Source organism: Asparagus officinalis, chromosome 8 (genome assembly GCF_001876935.1).
Source record: "Asparagus officinalis chromosome 8, Aspof.V1, whole genome shotgun sequence".
Classification (NCBI taxonomy): domain Eukaryota; kingdom Viridiplantae; phylum Streptophyta; class Magnoliopsida; order Asparagales; family Asparagaceae; genus Asparagus; species Asparagus officinalis.
Genome location: NC_033801.1, coordinates 128513939 through 128525749, shown reverse-complemented (window position 1 = coordinate 128525749; position 11811 = coordinate 128513939). Strand labels below are relative to the sequence as shown.

The 11811-nt window shown below is 36.6% G+C and overlaps 1 pseudogene; it reads left to right on the top strand.

Annotated features, from left to right (window-relative positions):
- Positions 1-5883, top strand: part of LOC109821922 — a 26798-nt pseudogene extending 20915 nt beyond the window's left edge.

Genomic DNA, 11811 nt, shown 5'->3' with positions numbered 1-11811 from the left:
TGAGAAGTGGATATATTATTAGACATGAATTTGGAGTAAGCTGCAAAGTCTGCATTGATGATTTAAAAGAAGTTTTTTTTGTTAAAAAAAAAAGAGTTCTTACTTACTATCTATGAAATAGCCTATAAAAAGTAAAGTAATGTTTTAAACATATAAAAATCAATGGACAAACTTTTTTGTTTTTCGCTGAATTTACTTGAACCTTATCATGTACAACTTTAACATGTTATCACAGGATAATGCTAAGTATTTATCCATCCTTGGTGAATGAATGTCACATGGGCTGATGGCCGTACTGAAAAATGTATGTACACCTTCGCCTATGCCTCTTCTTTTCTTGCCTAGCGAAACCTTTTTTCTATATCCATGAATCACACTGGCAGTGCATGATCCTGTGAAGGGAAGGAAACGGAAACAATAGCCTATAATTCACCCAATTTTTCCATTGCATCAAGTTTATTATATCTACTAATGCGACCGGCTGCTTTTACATGCTTAACTGAGTTTTCTCCCCCGATTCATTTACTTTTCTTGATAATTATACCTGCACATCCAAAATGGTAGGTTTCTAGCGCTAATTCTGGGTTTGCAAACTGTATATTACTACAAATTTACATTGATTAACGAATGTGATTGTGCTCTGGGACCATTTGGAGTTTTTCCCCCTTAATTCTATTTTAAATCTTTTTTTTTTTGCTCATGTTGTCTGGTACTTTAATATGTAGCCTGTACATTGAGATTCTCTACAGCCTGTTTGGGAGCTCACTTAGGGAAGGGAGGGACAAATTGTCAATTTCCTTTCCCTCCTTTACGGGCACTGACCCGCCTGATTTGTTTGGGGTGTAGGATTTTAGCCTAAAATTTTCCCACCTTCCCCTCCTCTTCCCTCCCTGTAAAACTCCCAAACAAGGCTAAACTCCAATTTCTCTTCCCCTTTCCTTCTCTACCCTCCATCCAAACGCAGGGTTGGTGTTTTGAGTTCGTTGAGCTCTCTTTAACAAAACAAGGGGAGGGGTGGAATTACCCGGCCATTTTCTTTTAATGTTATTGACCGCAATCAACCTTATCCTTTCTCGTTCCAACAGATCATTTGTTCTCTCTAATTACTTACGTGTCATTTTGAAGAATAAACCGCGAGTTCTATCTTTACGTAGGCTTCTGGTCATACTGCGGAGTTTGTGATCACCGATGAAGCTAGCTGACAACTGCATATATATGGAAGATGGGATAGAGGAAAACTTTGAGATATCGAAAGAAGCCGGTGGGCCCAGCGGCTGTTCCTCCCGCTCCAATCCCCTTGGATAGGAGAAAACATCTCTGAGCTAGCTGACCAACTCTTTGTTTGTGAGTGGCCCATTTTGGCTTTTGTACTCAAAAGAGGCGAGAAAGCCAGTGACCTTGCAATGCTGGATACACGAGAGTCCACTCCACCAAGGCTAATAAACTAACGGAATATATGGCTTTGCCCTTCGCCGGTATGAGATCATCAGGCACACCGTTTGAATTATTTAACCTGATAGCAGCTACAGAGAGAGGTATGACAATTCTCTGCTCTTATTATTTTGTAAGTCTTTTTTTTTTTCGTGATGTAATAATTATGTTGTGTGTTAAGCGTCAAGGTTCATATGCATTTTGCTTACTTACTGCTTATCATCTAGATATCAAATTATTTGCCACCGTTGTTTTGACTGCACAAGTAAAATAGATGGGTTCATTCAGATACGAGGGCCCGAGAACTTTTGGCTTGAGTTGTTCTTTTGGGTAGGGTTGGCCACTTGGCCTGTAGGTGGAGCATGAGGATCTATAAGTAGCAGCAATGATCATGACCTGCTGCTTTGGACCGTTGCCAACGTGAGAATTCTTGGGTGATCACCGGCTGTCTCTGCTCTCTCAATTGGTATAGCGCATTATTTTTAATTACAACCGTTTTCTTAGTTGTAGAGATGTGGTATTTTTCCTTGGGTTTTAACCAATACCTCCCCCAAGCCACCACCTAAATAATGCCGACTGTGTACGAGTACTTGCATCAGGCTATAGTTTGATAAAACAGGACAAACTCCTTTAGAAGTTGGCCAAACCGACTGCCATCTTTTTAGATTACCATGACATTGAAGGAAATCGTGCTATGTCTACATGCATAATACACAGCGGAAGACATGTATGTATAAAAATACTAAGCATGTAGAGAGCATGAAATATTCATATGGATCGTCTAATTAAATCTAACATGATCCTTATTATTAAGTGAGCATACAAGAGTTAGAAAGTCATACTTTCGTAGCGTGATTCGATGGAAGATCGAATAACCCCTAGCTCTTGCTCCTTGTAGTAGAAAATCTCCTTGTAGTGGATCTCCAAGTCTTCAAGTGAGCTTGATAAAATGGGAGTCTTCTTAAGACACAAGGCAAGATATCCACCCCGGGGTTCTTAAAATCCTACTACTTCCTCTTGCTCAAAGATTGCTAAAGTTTAGTAAGAGGAGAGCTCTCTTTTATTCTCTTATGAAAAAAAAAACATGGTATGTGTATTTCATAAATGAGAATACCAAATTATTATCACTAATACAGTATTTCATAAATACGGTATATAGTATTATTCCAATCTTTAACTAATTAGTCACTATATGACCAAATAAATCAAGAGTTGACCAAAAGTCAACTGTTGACCAAAAAGTCAACTAGTTGACTAAAAGTTAACTTTATGGGAAAAATACTGGAATTCATTTCCTAAGCACATAGCATTCCGATTTTACCGATATACATAACCGTTTATGTGTATCCGGAAGAAATCATATATGCGTATCAATCATACGCATCACTCCATAAATTGTGTTTCATAGGATTCAAGTACGCGCTTGGTGTGACTCTAGGGCCCAACTTAAAAAACTCGGTAGTGGATCATATCCATAAGTACAACAGAGGTGCTAGCTACACATGAAGATCACCCGGGTATAAGTTGTGATAAAGGTCTGCAAGATGCTTATTCAATTTTATCAGGATCACTCAATGATAATACCGTACAGTCCGGTCTCTTCGTCAAACCATGTCAAACTATTGAGCTTAGGGTATGACAAACTGTCAAACCCTAATAGCTTGATTAGTGTTTATTGATATTAAACTCATAACCTATAAGATCAAACTGACACTCAGTTTATCTTATTCACCTTGGCCAAGGATTTCCAGGCTATAGTTATATCAAACAATCTTATGACATCAACCCCTATACTGGGAGAGACGAATCCCTTCTTGGTATCTTAATATCTACTTATGTCTCGGGATGTACCCAACAAGAACCGTTATGCACAATTCACTAAGAACTGTGGTTAGGTAAAAGTCTAAATACATCTTTACTGACATATAAGATATTGCACTCATGTCTCAGGTCAAGAGACTACTATGTACTATATCACTTGAGAACTTCTATTTGACAGTTAAGTATATTACCAACTAGATGTTCTCGGCGAGTCGTTCAGTCAACTCATTCACTAATGAGTCACCTGTATACTGTATCTTGATGTCTCACATCAATGATCTAAGAGATTGATCATCTCCTTCAAAAGGAGAAATAAAGCATACACTAGTCTAAACCAAAGTGATGATGTCCTATCTCAACACTTCATCAACTAGGAACATTTTAGAATATACGTTACCGACTAATCAGATCTCTTCATTACGATCACTATCCGAAATGTCTGATAGTCTAGTATTTATTCTAAGGACATTATCTCTATATTTAGAACATCAGATAAATCTGACCAAAATAGCATACTATCATTTTGAACAAGGATATTATATACATATAGGTCCTGTTACAATATACAATAATTACCTGTAGGACACCTATATCTAACAGACATGACCAAAGAATTGTTTCCATGTGTTAACAAACTTCCAACTTATTATTCCAACTTGTTTCGATGCTCCCAAGTATTCGCTGGAAACGTGTAGGCTTGTGATTTGGGCGAAAGATTTCATCTCGGACTCTTCTCTCTCAACACATTGATCAACACGTACGTCACTAAAAGTAGCGGAAAGCGAGAGCCTAGTAGTGTTTATTACTGTATATTACGCTCTTGACTAATAAAAGGCTAAGACAAATGACAAGGACCGAGTCCTTTGACGTACGCATCGTCATGTTCTTTAGTTTTGTAGCTGGCAAACCCGTGGGGCCCGAGTCACGTGGCCTAGCTTGGAATCTGCCCTGTGTCCTTAACTCGAATTCTTAGATGTTCGATTGCGACGCAACTCATATGACAAACGTAGCTTGTGGCTAGTGATAGTAAGAAAGCTAAATTTGAGGTCCAAAAAAATGAAGTGAAGGTAGAGATGGTAACAGGCATCGCAACTGTCCGAGAACGGTAGAAGCAGAGTACACGCTTGTAATTTGCCCTTCTAGTATCAAACGAGTCAGACGAGAGGGGGAAATTTTGCAAAACAGTACGTTTTTGCTAATTATTTAGCAAAATAGACCGTGTTGCTAAATAATTAGCAAAATAGACCTCTTTTCAAAAAAAAAAGAGATCGATTTTGAAAAACAAGACTCAGAAAACATACGGGACTACTAGTCCCGTATGTTTAGAGCCAACTTAATCACGGATTAGTGACTCGGAAAACATACGGGACTAGTAGTCCCATATGTTTTCTGAGTTCATCTCAATGTTTTGTGAAATTTTTCGAGTTCACTAATCCGTGATTAAAATATACAAGACTACTAGTCCCGTATGTTTTCTGAGCTGTTTTGCAAAATAGACATCTTTTTGGCCTGTTGGCAAAAAAAGGTCTATTTTGCTAATTATTTAGCAAAACGGTCTATTTTGCTAAATAATTAGCAAAAACGGACTATTTTGCAAATTTTCCCAAAATAAAAAGGCATCATACACATGTACAGAAACAACCAGATTGAGAGAAGGGAAAGGGTTTCAGGGCACGGAAGTGAGCTGGACCGTCCATTAGCATGCCAAATAAGGAATTTTGGATAATTTTGTAGGCGGTGCTATAGCAACACCGTGTTTGACGTTCAGTGTATTTATGGAATGGGTTTCTCTATCGTGTGCCCGCATACGTTAAGGAATATTAAATAATGTCCAGATACTTTCATTATCATAGAAATGCGTACAAACTTAGTGGTTTTGAGCTGAAATGTGGGTTGACGTTCAGTGTATTTATGGAATGGGTTTCTCTATCGTGTGCCCGCATACGTTAAGAAATATTAAATAATGTCCAGCTACTTTCATTATCATAGAAATGCGTACAAACTTGGTGGTTTTGAGCTGAAATGTGGGTTTTGGTTTTTATAGGTATAATCCAGGTTATATCTTTGTATAATTTAAATTTGATGCTCTAATAGCTAAAAAAAGTTGCCAGCCTCTCGATCAAATTGGCTGAAACATAATATAGCGCATGGAGAATGTGGGAAGCATGGAAATCGTGTAGACTGTTTTCCCGGGGAATAAGGAGTTTCAGTCAATTCTCAGTAGTATAGTTAATCTATATAACTTGTAGGAGAAATTGCTTTTGGCCCCCAATTTTCTTACAAGTATTCCGCCCACCTCCAATACTTTTTCAACACTCGCAAAACCCCCAAAAGCAAAGCCATATTTCTCTGAGCCCCCAAAACATAAAACCCAAGAGTTTAAAACATGTGAAGACCATATATAATAACATTTCTCTCTCTTTTTTTCTCATGATGTCATTGTGATGATTTGAAATAGGTTTTTTGGGGGAAAATTCTAGTTCCCTCTAAAATTTTCCAACCCCGTCGACATCGGCGATGAAACTTTCCCGGCGTTCGTTCATGAGGCTAAGAAAATTGCGATCTTGACGTCGAGTTGCGATGGATTCAGCGTCGTCGTTCCGATGAAAAAGGTAGGAACTCCGGCGATTCCCGGTGTATTTTTTCCCTTTTTTAACTTGTACTTGAATTTGAGTGCTATATATTTTTTTGTTATTTTACATATTGTTGAATTTTTTTTAAAATTGATGGCTTGAAATTAAAGTAGAGCCTGTAAATTTATATATTGTTGTTATTTCACTGTAATGAGTTTGTTGTTTAGGTTATGAGTTGGTTGTGAAGGAATGTTACGTGTTAATTTTGAACGTTACGAGTTAATTATGAAGATTAGGAGTTGGTTGTCAAGATTAGGAGTTGGTTGTCAAGGTTACGAGTTGGTTGTCAAGGTTAGGAGTTATGAAAGTTACGCGTTGGTTGTAAATGTTATAAGTTTGTTATGAAAGTTACGAGTTGTTTGTGAAAGTTACGAGTTGTTTGTGAAGGTTACGAGTTGATTGTGAACCTCGGTAAGGAGCTGGTTGTGAAGATTACGAGTTGGTTGTGAAGGTTAGTTAACAACAATCACAATCAACTCATTGTCGAGGTTCACAAACAACTCATAACATTCACAAACAAGTCGTTAACTTCACAACAAACTCATAACCTTGACAACCAATTCGTAACCTTGACAATCAACACCTTCACAACCATCTCCTAACCTTGACAACCAACTCGTAACCTTCACAGTCAACTCCTAACCTTCACAATCAACTCATAACCTTCAAAACCACCACATAACCTTCCTTCACAACCAACTCATAACCTTAACAACAAGCTCATTATAGTGAAATAATAACAATATATAAATTTACATACTCTAATTTAATCTCAAATCATCAATTTTAAGAAATTGCAACAATATATAAAATAACAAAAAAATATAGCACTCAGATTCAAGTACAAGTTCAAAAGGGGAAAAAATTACACCGGAAATCGCCGGAGTTCTCGCCTTTTTCTTCGGAACGACGACGCTGAATCCATCGCAACTCGTCATCACCGTCTTCAAGATCATAGTTTTCTTCGCCTCAGCTGGGAAAGTTTCATCGTCGATGTCGACGTCGTTGGAAAATTTTAGAGGGAAATTCTCTCCCCCTCCAAAACTCATTTCAAATTATCACAGTAACATCATGAAAAAAAAGAGAGAAAGGGTATTATGGTCTTCACATGTTTTAAACTCTTGGATTTTGTGTTTTGGGGCTCAGAGAATTGACTTTGCTTTTGGGGGTTATGGGAGTGTTGAAAAGGTCTTGGGGGTGGGCGGAATACTTGTAAGAAAATTGGGGGCCAGAAGCAATTTTCCCTAACTTTTATATGGTATTGCAGTTAAAAGTGTAGTGAATCAAATTGGTTACTATTAGGATTTGTTTGGATATCATGGTATTTTTCTTGTTGTGTTTTTATTAAAAAAAACATCATGGTATTGTGTTTTCCACCTAAAGTGTTTGTAAAATACTATGCTGAGTGTTTTTGGTCAAGATTTGATTGACCAATTATAACATTAGTGTTAAATATATTATTAATAGTAAGTATAATAGAATATAATATTGTATAATGTATTATAATATTATATAAAATTTTAATGTATTATATTACATTATAATTATTACATATTATTTTTAAATAAAAATATATTTAATTATATTATTGTATCAGATTATTATATTATAAATATATTTTTATTATATTAACATTTGTTAGCAATAATTTATTTTACATTATAATACATTATATTATTTATCATATAATATATTAATATTTTATATATTATATTACACATACTATATAATACATGCTATATAATATGTTATTATTATTTATTATTGTATTACTTATGTTGATGTACTAGTGATCACACAATCAATATGTATTCGTGTTTGGATGAGTTTGTTGAGGATTGATGAGAGACCACTTTCTTCCCCGACTTTATGTCTGGTTTTTGAATTGGGAATCTGAGAAATCTGCACATGTAGATATTTGTGAGAGGATGAGGCTTGGTTCCCTCTTTGTACCTCAGATGATCAAGTTAGCTGATAAACTTGAGTCGGGTAAATAAGAACTATGAGAGTTCTTGTGCGTATGCAGTATGATTTGCAATTTCAGAGAATTTGAATTAGAATCAGATCCTCGGTCAGATCTTCCCTTTTTCCGTAAAGATAAAATAGTACATATATTTATACCTAGGGTAGATTGGCCACTTCGACCGTCTGTAGGAAGGCGGTGGTAAAGTGTGGGCTGGCAACTATGTCAGCGCTTGCTTACAGGTGTCAGCTGGCGAGTAGGGCAAGTATCACTTCAGCATTAAACGAGAAGTGAGCGGTGACATGACAGTGGTCCATGTGGTCCGATGAGTCATGAAGACTATCGAGGCTAGAGGCATGATGCGCCTGCCATGCATTAAATGCGATATTGACACGTTGCCAGTGAGGATAGGCTCGAGGAAGAGGTTGTCCTTTAGCTTCGCCGAGAAGTAACGTCTTTTGAGTCGTCTGGCAAACAGTCAAGTGGGCTTATGGTGAGTCGTGTTCGACAAAAGGGGGCGACAAGTACCGCCTTTTGAGTCGACATGAGGGGGTGTCGACTCGATAGGTCGGCTGAGTTGTCGTCTCTACAAGTCTCTAGCCGCCAAGTTGATTGGGGACATAACATGCAAAAGTATAATTGTCCGTTGTTCGATACTGAGTTGCACTCGGGCGAATGAGAACACCATAACAACTTTGACTATATTATTATGTAATACATTATCAACATTTTAAATATTAGTATTAATATGTTATTATATTATTATATAAGGTATTTTAATTATTAACATATTATATATTATTTAAAAAATATTATTAATATATTAGATTAACTATAATATAATATAATATAATATAATATAGTAAAGATGTTGATAATAACTATATATTAATTATATTTAATGTATTATGTTAGATGTTATATTAACACCTCAAACTCAAAATCAAAACACCACACTCAAAACACCTAAAATATGTTTTGAAATAAGTGTTATGTTTTTTGTTTGAGAATGATCTAGCTCAAAAATATTATAGTTTCTAAACGCATGGTGTTTTGTTTTTGGCCAAAACACAATAGAAATAAGAAAAACACTATGGTATCCAAACAAAGTCTTACTTACTACTATTACCTATATATATCACAGATTGTAAAGAAAGAGATCATATTAGCGATGTACCTATATGCGAATCTAACTTTTCAGCAAAAGAAGTATTAACATGAAGTTAACCAGTCAAAATATAATGTTTCTTATAAAACATTTTATTGTTTTTTCTCTCATCGAAGGTGGTCTTGAATTGGAGACCCTTGTGCAGTTCTTGGATTCATCTTAAAGAGCTTATATAAAGGAGAAATTTTAAAATAGATCCATTTAAAATTTTATTCTCCACAATCGTCTCATTTGAAATTTATTTACAAAACCCGACTTAGTTTTGACCACGTCAGCAGCGTGGGTTGAAACTGAGCCGATTTTAAAAAAAACGCTTTCTTTTTAATTAGTCGGGTTTGCCAATCTCGACTAATTAGACACTAGTTTAATTACAAAAGTTAGTACTATGGACTGAAACTACAGTTCAAAATAGTAATGGTTACCAACCTCGACTATTTAGAAGGTTAATTAATCAGATTACTAATTAGTCGGGTTTGACAATCTTGACTAATTAGAAAGAAATCTTCTAACATGGTTAAAACCGGGTCGATTTTTTGTGCATATGTTTGAAATGGGGCGATTCTAGTGAATAAAGTTACAAATGGGTCTTGTAGGCACTAAAAAATGCCAAGAAACAAGAGAGTGACGAAGCTTGTCATTGGTAACGAGGTTCGAACCTCGTCACTGAAGCTCATTCAAAAAACGAAGTTCGTCAGACAAAGGTCATCACAGACGAACATCGCCAAGCAACACCTCACCCCTTAGAAGACGAAGTTCGTCATTTGAGACGAAGTTCACTCAGAAACGAAGTTCGTCATTGAAGATGAAGTTCTCCTAGAGACGAGGCATGTGTTATAATATAATATAGTAAGCATGTTGATAATAACTATATATTAATTATATTTAATGTATTATGTTAGATGTTATATTAACACCTCAAACTCAAAACCAAAACACCACACTCAAAAACCCCTAGAAGATGTTTTGAAATAAATGATATGTTTTTGGTTTGAGAATGATTTAGCTAAAAAATATTATAGTTTCTAAACACATGTTGTTTTTTGGCCAAAACACAATAAAAATAAAAAAAACACTATGATATCCAAACAAAGCCTAACTACTATTACCTTTATATATCACAGATTGTAATGAAAGAGATCACATTAGCGATGTATCTATATGCGAATCTAACTTTTCAGCAAAAGAAGTATTAACATGAAGTTAACCAGTCAAAATATAATGTTTCTTATAAAACATTTTATTGTTTTTCTCTCATCGAAGGTGGTCTTGAATTGGAGACCCTTGTGCAGTTCTTGGATTCATCTTAAAGAGCTTATATAAAGGAGAAATTTTAAAATAGATCCATTTAAAATTTTATTCTCCACAATCGTCTCATTTGAAATTTATTTACAAAACCCGACTTAGTTTTGACCATGTCAGCAGCGTGGGTTGAAACTGAGCCGATTTTTAAAAAACGCTTTCTTTTTAATTAGTCGGGTTTGCCAATCTCGACTAATTAGACACTAGTTTAATTACAAAAGTTAGTACTAGGGGTTGAAACTACAGTTCAAAATAGTAATGGTTACCAATCCCGACTATTTAGAAGGTTAATTAATCAGATTACTAATTAGTCGGGTTTGACAATCTCGACTAATTAGAAAGAAATCTTCTAACATGGTTAAAACTGGGTCGATTTTTTGTGAATATGTTTGAAATGGGGCGATTCTAGTGAATAAAGTTACAAATGGGTCTTGTTGGCACTAAAAAATGCCAAGAAACAAGAGAGTGACGAAGCTCGTCATTGGTGACGAGGTTCGAACCTCGTCACTGAAGCTCATTCAAAAGACAAAGTTCGTCAGACAAAGGTCATCACAGACGAACATCGCCAAGCAGCGCCTCACCCCTCAGAAGACGAAGTTCGTCATTTGAGACGAAGTTCGCCCAGAAACGAAGTTCGTCATTGAAGACGAAGTTCTCCTATAGACGAGGCTCTCAATGCCTTATTCTTCAGTAGACGAAGCTCCTTCAGGAAACGAAGCTCGTCAGTGAAGACAAAGCTTTTGTAGTTCGTCAGAAGAAGTCCACGAGACTTGCTATGCAGCTGGACTCGACCATCAAAGACGAAGCTCACCATATAGCGAAGCTTATAAATAGCCGCAAGCAGCTATGAAGAAACCAACGGAGTTAGCTCAATCAGAAATCGGATTTTTGGCAGTGTTCGCGCTTAAGCTTGGAGAAGCTCTTTTGGAGATCCTAACCTCAGACTAACTTTCTCCTCGAATTGAAGCGATCTTGCTTCGATCGTCAACGAGAAGTAAGCTCGACGCGAGCATCGAGCGAGGCGTCTCATCGCCACACAGAACCACACGTTAAACAAAGGAGGAGCCAAATCAACATCCCCTCTTCCGTACTTAAAGAAAAAGCAATTATAAAGAAATTTTTACCGGGCGATAGAACCTCGTCAGTCAAGGGGATCAATCACAGGACCCTACATGCCTGTTTTAAAATTTTGTCCTCGTATATAAATTCTAATCCTTCAACTGTTGTTCATGTGATGGCTTTCTGTCATCAAGATTATAAACTAAATTATTGCGGGATCATCATACTGCTTCATACGGTTTAGTGAGGGCGGGGCCCACAGCTCACGTGAAGAGAGGTGGTGCCTGTCCCCACCAAAGAAGACCAGAGAGGAGCAGAAAGACAGGAGTTGGGTTCAGGATTTTAGAAGCAGGCCAAGGAAAAAAGGGCGTTCGGTACGTAGAAGCGTTTTAAAATCCCCCTCTATCACCTCCCACCCAATGATCCTTCACCTCCCA